This window comes from Saccopteryx bilineata, chromosome 12 (genome assembly GCF_036850765.1).
Source record: "Saccopteryx bilineata isolate mSacBil1 chromosome 12, mSacBil1_pri_phased_curated, whole genome shotgun sequence".
NCBI lineage: Eukaryota > Metazoa > Chordata > Mammalia > Chiroptera > Emballonuridae > Saccopteryx > Saccopteryx bilineata.
The window spans coordinates 59,315,742-59,324,982 of NC_089501.1; the positions used below are offsets into that span (position 1 = coordinate 59,315,742).

General features: G+C 44.9%; 1 pseudogene; it reads right to left on the bottom strand.

The window, feature by feature from the left end:
• Positions 1 to 876: 876 nt before the first annotated feature.
• Positions 877 to 6,123, bottom strand: LOC136316385 (histone-lysine N-methyltransferase PRDM9-like; annotated as a pseudogene).
• Positions 6,124 to 9,241: the final 3,118 nt, after the last annotated feature.

Sequence of the window (9,241 nt, forward strand, 5' to 3'; positions counted from 1 at the left end):
AGTGAGGAGAGAGTGTGGGAGACCAGGTGCCCAGACTGAGCCAGGTACACAGACATGCACACACACATGTTCCACCCTGATTTGCACCACTGAGACACAGAGGTCAAAGGAAATCATGACAGGAACCAAGAGAAAGCCAAGGGAGGAGGGTTGTGAGCCTACTAGGAGAAAAGGCTCCACTTCCTGGGAGTCAAGGAAATTCCTTTCCTGGTGAGTCTGTCTCAAATCTCTCTCCCTGGGCAGTAAGCTAAGTAGATTGACTCCAGGCTTCCACATTTCCAGGTGTTGAGTTTCTATGCATGACAGTGTGAGTTCTCTGTTGCTCTCCTGGAACTCTGGTTCCAGTGACAGGGGAAATGAGGTATGTGAGCTTCAAAGTTTTATGAAGATAAGATTTATTGGAACAGGAGGCTTGGAGAACCATGGAGGAGATTGGTGTTGACATTCCCATAGCACTTAAGAAACTGTTTGTCTTGCTCATCTCTTGTTATGAAAGTGAAGAATTTGTTTAACCAGTTACTTCTGTATAAATTACACTCTTGGGAGGGAAGGGGTCAGTAGACTCCTTCTGAAGTCTCTTCAGAGGTGGGATTATGACCCATGTAATAGCTATGGCTGCAGAGATGCTATTTTATGCTAATAACTCACTACACTCTTTGCAAACATAATGCTTCTTTCTTGAGTGTTTTCTCTGGTGTCTGAGGAGATCTGACTTCCATGCAAAGCCTCTCTCACACTCCCTGCAAACATAGGGCTTCTCCCCTGAGTGTGTCCTCTGGTGTATGAGGAGATCTGCCTTCTGTGAAAAACCTCACTCACACTCCCTGCAAACATAGGGTTTCTCCCCTGAATGTGTCCTCCGGTGTATGAGGAGATGTGACTTCCGTGCAAAGCCTCTCTCACAGTCCCTGCAAACATAGGGATTTCTCCTCTGAGTGTGTCCTATAGTGTATGAGGAGATTTGGCTTCTGTGAAAAGCCTTGCTCACACACCCTGCAAACATAGTGTTTCTCCCCTGAACGTGTCCTCTGGTGTATGAGGAGATGTGACTTCTGTGCAAAGCCTTGTTCACACTCCCTGCAAACATAGGGCTTCTGCCCTGAGTGTGTCCTCTGGTGTCTGAGGAGATTTGACTTCCATGTAAAGCCTCGTTCACACTCCCTGCAAACATAGGGCTTCTCCTCTAGTGTGCCCTGTGGTGTCTGTGAATATGTGACTTATCATCAAAGCCTTGCCCACACTCTCCATACTTGATAGCTACAATTCTTGACATTCCTACTCCCATAGATACTTTGCTTGTGTACACTGAATTTACTTCCTGGCCTGTGCTGGGCACTTCCTGCATCATTCTCTCTTGCTCACTAGAGCTTCCCAAGTGTCCTTTAGGAGGTTTGAAAAAGGCACTTGAAATCCTCCAATGCCTGGTACTTTTAAGCAAAGGTCTGGACTTTTCTTTGACCTCTTGACCTTCAGCATTGTCATCCCAGTTGTGTGTATCAGTATGTTGTTGCTGCTGATTTGGATCCTCTGGGCAGGGATCTTCTGATTGGAGCTGTTTTTTTGTAGATGTTCCTGGGAGAATCTCATGGGGGTGACTCGTTTCATGTGCTGGGTGAGGAATTTCTGACTGGAGAAGACCAGGGAGCAGGAAGGACACAGGTGTATCTCTGGCTTTGGTTCTGCTGAAAGAGTAAATTTTGGTCAGGGTAGAGATTGATAAAGCTGTGTGGGTCATATGTTTTGTCTGCTGTTAAGACTTCTCCCACGAGTCATTCTTATGGGGTTGACAGTATAATCTCTGCCTCCCACAAAGTGTTTCTTTACAGTCTGTTTTATTTTTAATTTTTATGTACTATATCTTCTTTAGAAATCCAGAAAGCCCATATCAAGGGTCCTATCTACGCACTGCCATATGAGGGACTGTCAAGTAGCATCAGGGTATGTTTAACCCCTTGTATGGGTGGAACAATTCTGACCTTTCTTGCATAGGTCACATAGCTTTTAACACAGTTGTTTTTAACACAGTTGTTTAGAAAGACCATTGGCCCCAATTAGGAATTGCTTCCCTCATAGTTTCCCACAGATGATAAACTGAAAATGTCCTTCCTCAAGCCTCACACCAAATATTCATACTTGATTTCATTTAGTGTCAGCCCATTTTATATACAATGGAAAGTCCTGTTTCAAAATATTTCCCCAACCATACTTTTTAAAAATTGATTAATTTTAGAGAGACAAAGAGAGGAGGAAGAAAAAGTAGAAGAAAAAGAAGAAAGAGAGAGAGAGAGAAATAAAGGCATTTATTCATTTTTCTACCTAGACATGCAGTCATTGGTCATTTCTCGTATGTGTCTTTACCCTGGGTTCAACCTTGGTATTACAGGATGATGCTGTAACTGACTGAGCTAACCAGCCAGAGCCCCAACCATACTTCTTACATGCCTGACTCCTATCCCTCTCCAGCTAATCAACCATCCTCTCTCACTTAGAGATGAAATAATCTCTGAGAGGAATCCCCACTGAAGTGTATTTTCAAAAAATTAACAAAGCAAATCTTAGAGAATAAGACACCCTATAGCCGAGAACAGCACCATTGTCCCACCTCATTCAGGAAGGTCCCCAGTGTCTCAGCTTGATCACAGCACTGCATTTCCAGGCTGCTGGGCATCTATCCAACTTCTGCTCTTACCCTGTATGATAAACAGGGGTGGCCCTCAGAAAACAGGCCCTGGCCGGTTTGCTCAGTGGACAGAGTGTTGGCCCGGCATGTAGAAGTCCCAGGTTCAATCCCCGGTCAGGGCACAAATGAGAAGTGACTATCTGTTTCTCTTCCCCTCCCTCTCTCCCTTCTCTCTCTCTTCCCCTTTCAGAACCAGTGCTTCAACTGGTTCAAGCATCAGCCCAATAACTCAGTTGGGTCAAGTGTTGACCTCTGGCACTGAGCATAGTTTGGCTAGTCTGAGCATGGACCTCAGACTGGAGTTGCTAGGTGGATCCTGTTCAGGGCACATGAAGGAATCTGTCTATCTCCCCTACTCTCACTTAAAAAATAAATCAAAAGTAAAAAATATAAAGATTTTTCCTAAGAATCAAAGGCATATGAAATCAATCCTTCATTTCTGAAGCATCTGATTTGAAATCTTACTGACTTTAGAGTGTACCATGAAAATTTCCAAGGTGAGTTCTCTCTTTTCTTTCCATTTTGAAGAATGGTTGTGCCCACCTCTAGATGCTGCGAGCTCTCTCTTCCGCTTGCTGCTGCACTTGATGCCCAGCTTCTGGCCAAACTCATCACCATACCAGACTAGCAGCTCACAGTCTGGCCTGATGACCCTGCAGGTTTGGTAGAAAATCTGCCTGTGATACTGAAAGGCCACCAGGTTCTGCTCTTCATCATCCCAGGCACAGTTCACATACCTGGGATTGAGGCAGGTGAAAGAAAAGAAACCCACAGGCGATGAGTTCCTACTATCTCTCAGATCCATGTCCAGCTCTGCACCTGACACTCGGGCTCTGATGTCGCTGACTTTCACAGTGCTCTCAGGAGAACCTTCTGTTCAATGTCTGAGCCTGTCATAATGTCATATGACTTCCTATCTCCAGGTCCTGCTTACGGTGCTCATCCTGCCTAATACCATGTTTCAAAGTCAAGTCCAGACGTCACCTTCACCCTGATTGTCCATAAAACCTAGTGACCTCTTGCTTCTCTAAACTAAATAAGGTTCCGTTTTATATCACAGAACTTGCTACTTGATGTTGGAATCTGTCTCTAGATTAGTTTACATCATTCAATACTCAGCCCAAGTCCATCTTTTCTTGAGAGGCCTTTCTCCATTCTCCTCATAGCATTTGAGGCCTCAACCAGGTTCCTATAAAAACCTGGAGGTCTCCCCCCAACCCAGAAGTGAGAAGCAGGGAGGCAGACAGACTCCCGCATGCACCTGACCAGGATCCGCTCAGCATGCCCACCAAGGGGCTGATGCTCTGCCCATCTAGGGCGTTGCTCTGCTGCAACCAAAGCCATTCTAGCACCTGAGGTGGAGGTCATGGAGCCATCCTCAGAGCCGGGGCCAACTTTGCTCCAATAGAGCCTTGGCTGTGGGAGAAGAAGAGAGAGACAGAGAAAAAGGAGAGGGGAAAGAGTAGAGAAGCAGATGAGTGCTTCTGTGTGCCCTGGCTGGGAATCAAACTATGGACTTCCACAGGCCAGGCTGATGATCTACCACTGAGACAATCAGCCAGGACTTGGAGGTCTCTTTTTCTTAGCAAAATCATAAAGAACAATAATAGCTTATTCACATTCTCTAGCTCTTGATAAAAGATCCCCTCAGGAAAGTGGCCCATGATCATTTCTCTGCAGGCTTCAGAACTCAGTTCTAGTTAGAAGGGAGACTGGGATAATTTGCTGCCCTCACAGGTTTAGGCCAGTGGTTGGCAAACTCATTAGTCAGCAGAGCCAAATACCAACAGTACAATGACTGAAATTTCTTTTGAGAGCCAAATTTTTTAAACTTAAACTATATAGGTAGGTACATTCCTTATTGAGGTAGTGTCTACACATGGTATTTTGTGGAAGAGCCACATTCAAAGGGCCAAAGAGATGCATGTGGCTCATGAGCTGCAGTTTGCTGACCACTGGTTTAGGCTGTCCTTGGTTTAAGTATGCTGGCACTGTGCACTTCTCAAAAAATAAAAAAAATTATAGTTAAATATTTGTAAAATCAATTCTTTCACTGTGTCTGTAATTAGTTCTCCATAAGAAGATGGGTTATATGACTTGCTTAAGTAATACCTTCATCTAAACTGGAATATAGTAAGGGCTTAAATAATGTTCATTAGATCAATTAAAGTGTAACCCAGGACCTCAAAGTTTTTCTCCAGTGTCTAAATTTTGTCTATCATAGAGATTTATATTTTGAGGACATATGCTATATTTTTATCCCCTTTTTTCCTCTAAATACCTCTTGCTTTGAAAGAGGACTGCAAGGAGAAAAAAGAGGAACAGAGGATTGAGGGAGACCACTGAGGGAGGCATGATGAGAAGGAAAGATGTATGGGCCTGAGAGGGATGAGTGTTCTCGTGACTCCCAGAAACTTATTGTTCATACCTCATCCAGTTGGCCCAGGATTCATCCTTCCCATTCACATACTTATAGAAGTTTCTCCCTTTGGTGATCTGCATTTCAGGAAGAAAAAATAAAGTTTTGTTTCAGTTGAGGAGGTAATAGAGAAATTATTTTCCCCTACTTTCAACAAAACTCTTTCAGCTTGCATGCATTGCCACTCGTGACCACATGATACTTTCCTTACTCATCACATCTGAGTTGACCTGTCCACTCAGGGCTGGGAGGAGGCATTCCTTTGTGTCAGTACCACTTTGCTCCCACTTAACCTGTAATTCTCAACAGGAGCTCCATGGTCTGCAAAGTCCACTCAGTACCCAAAGCTATTTTCTCCATCCATGTCCTAGCATGTAGAAAGGCAGGTCCCACCAAGCCATGGAAGGGATGTGGGAAGCCACAAGACAGAAGAAGAGGTAAATACTTCTCACCTGCCAGGAGTATCCATTGTTGCCTGCCTCTTCATCTTCTGTGATCTGGCCTCATAAGGGCCAAAGTGCAGACCCACTGGCAGAGCAGATGCCTCGTTCCACACTCCAAGCCCAGCTTCAGGGATGCCTGATGGTCTGATTCTCAACCCAGGGAGCAGAGTGAGGGCTGCATGGTTCGGATGCCCCTTATCCACTGCACTGTCTTTTACAAATGTAGGGGGGCCATGCACATCACAACTGTCCATGAAGAAGTTCTGACACTTCTCAAAATCTGGGGGTGAGAGCAACAGGGATTAGGGAAGGTATAGTGTATGTTCCTGGATGTATAGAGCTTCAGAGAAAGTCCAGACACTCACATCATTGAGCCTCAATTATGTAGTGCATGTTCATAGGGTAACAGAATGCTCCTAAGGGGCAAATGACCAGATGAAATTATTGTATGAAAACACGACATGCTTTCTGAGGGTCACTTACAGAGGTAGTCATCATCCTGGGGCTTGCTGACCTCTTGGTACACATGGCCTTTTATTTCTCGTAGGCTATACATCTTTACTTCAGTCTCCTTTCTCCTGAGTTCTAAGTTGGAGAAGAGTGAGTTTGGTGGAGTCTGGAGTGTTAGTCCCTATTTTGTCAGAAAACACACAATATCCTCCTATCAAATTATCACCTGTCCTTCTACATACTCTGGTATTTTCCTTTGTCAAGTATTGGCTCAGAGAGCCTCTATAATAGTAAGCCTTTACACTGACTACAGATGACCAATGCAATATTTGTTTCTAGATCTTCCCATTATAAGGTTTAACTTCCCAAATTTTAGTTATTCATAAAATATTTATTATGGGCACAGTATATGTTAGGTATTGAGGAAAGGCCTGGTATACAACACCAACAGCATATGGTCACTATTATCAGAGATGTATTTATTGGACAACGTGTATGTGTCAGTTCTTTTACATAGAATTTAAGCCCTAGCCAGTGGCTCAGTGGATAGATCATTGACCCAGTGTATGTGTCGGGTTTGATTCTGGTCAGGGTACATAGGAGAAGTGACCATCTCCTTCTCCACCCCTCCCTCTCCTTTTTCTCTCTCTTTTTCTTTCCTGCAGCCAGTGGCTCAATTGGTTCAAGTATTGGCCCTGGGCACTGAGGATGGCTTGGTTAGCTAGAGAACATCATCCTGAGGTGCAAAAAACCAGCTCAGTACTCGAGAATTGAGGTTGCCGGGTTAGCTTCACTATCTCCCCTCCTCTTATCTAAAAAATAAATAAATACATACACAAAGAAATAAATTGAATTGAATACTGTCAAAGAATACATTCATGTATCTTCACCTTACACATTAACATTCAAGAGCTCAGAGAATTTTTAAGATTTTCCCAAAGCTCCAGTGCTAAATTCACTCTCAGTTTAGTAGAGCTTAAATCCAGGCCTATCCAAAGTCCACCCCACATACCTAGGTCATACTTATTAGCCTTTCTAGAGGACTCAGAAGAACTGAAATCTACAAATGATTTTCTCTTATCCAATTTTAATCTGAAGTGATGTCCAGAGGGTCTTGCTTTTCCAGGATGGACTGTGATGCTGAGGACCCAGGTTTGAAACCCTTAGGCTGCCGGCTTCAGTGCGGGCTTATCCGTCTTGAGTGCATGCTCACCAGCTTGAGCACAATGTCGCTGGCTTGAGCAAGGGATCATAGGCATGACCCCATGGTTGGTGGCTCATGTCCAAGGTAGCTGGCTTGAGCAAGGGGTCACTCACTGTGCTGTGGCCCCCCAGTCAAGGCACATACGAGAAAGCAATGAACAACTAAGGAACTGCAATGAAGAATTGATGCTTCTCATCTCTCTCCCTTTTAGCCAGTCTGTCCCTGTCTGTCCCTCCCTCTCTATCTCTCACTAAAATAAAAAAGAAAAAGAAAAAAAGTTGGCCGTTCATGTCAAAAATATAATAAAGGTCACTTAACTGAACAGAAAATCCATTTCTTTAACATAAAACTTTCTCTTTTCTGTCTTCTTTTATTAAATTAAAAAAAAATTGCCCTGGCCATTTGGCTCAGTGGTAGAGCATTGGTCTGGCGTGCAGGAGTCCCTAGTTCGATTCCCGGCCAGGGCACACAGGAGAAGCACCCATCTGCTTCTCCACCCCTCCCCCTCTCCTTCCTCTCTGTCTCTCTCTTCCCCTCCTGCAGGCAAGGCTCCACTAGAGCAAAGTTGGCCCGGGCACTGAGGATGGCTCTATGGCCTCTGCCTCAGGTGCCAGAATGGCTCTGGTCACAACAGAGCAATGCCCCATATGGGCAGAGCATCGCCTTCTGGTGGGCATGCCGGTGGATCCCGGTCGGGTGCATGCGGAAGTCTGTCTGACTGCCTCCCCGCTTCCAACTTCAGAAAAATACAAAAAAAATTTTTTTTGCCTGACCTGTGGTGGCACAGTGGATAAAGCAATGACCTGGAACACTGAGGTCACCAGTTTGTAACCCCAGGCTTGCCTGGTCAAGACACATATAAGAAGCAACTACTACAAGTTGACGCTTTCTGCTCCTGCTCCTGTCTGCCTCCTCGTTCTTTCTCTCTCTCTCACTCTTCTCTCTAAAATTAATAAATTACATTTTTTATTGATTTTAGAGAGAGAGGAGGGAAGAGAGTGAGAGAGAAACATTGATTTGTTGTTCTACTCATTTATGCATTTAGTGGTTGATTATTCTTTCTTTCTTTTTTTTTAGCTAGAGAGACAGACAGGAAGGGAGAGGGATGAGAAGCATCAACTTATAGCTGCAGTACCTTAGTTGTTTGTTGATTGCATTCTCAGATGTGCCTTGACCAGGGACTCCATCTCAGTCAGTGACCACTTGTTCAAACCAGCAACCTTGGGCTCAAGCCAGCAACCTTGGGCTTCAAGCCAGTAACCATGGGGTCACATCTATAATCCCATGCTCAAGCCAGTGACCCCACACTCAAGCTGGTGAACCCATTCTCAAGCCACAACCTTGGGATTTGGAACCTGGGTCCTCATCATCCCAGGCTGATGCTCTATCCTCTGTGCTACCACCTGGTCAGGCTCCAATGGTTCGATTCTTATATGGGCCCTGACTGGACATCAAACCCACAACTTGGTGTATGGGGATGACTCTAACAAATTAAGCAACTTGTCCAGGGCTCCTTTCTGTCTTCTTGTTTCAGAGTGGCCTTGTCCAGTCTAATGGTACAGTGACCACCTTGCCTCCTTTCCTTCTTATCCTTTCACGTCTACACATGTAACCGTCCTTGTCCTTCCTTAATCATAAGACTCTGGTCCAAATCAAACAGTCTTGGGAACAGAGCCTCAGGTCTGTGGAGCACAGAAACCATTTGGGTCAAGTTAGAGATCGCATCTGGACTTCAGCTGTGTTTCAATGCTAGACCCATGAACGCAGAAGGACCTTACTGACCACACCCTCATGAAACCAGACACACTGAAGAGATGGCTGACACAGGGCCTGATACAATGGTCCCTACCCTGGCCCACAACCCCAGCTGCCTTAATCACCATGATTAATCCTTTCCTGTCTGCAATGTGACCAGCGCTGCCCAGGCAGCCCTGTCCTGGAGCACTGCTCACTGGCCAGACCTATCTCCTCCTCTTGTGATGAGAAGTGTTCTGAATGAGTTATTTCTAACATGCTTTTATACTTTTATACCATTCCTGCTCATG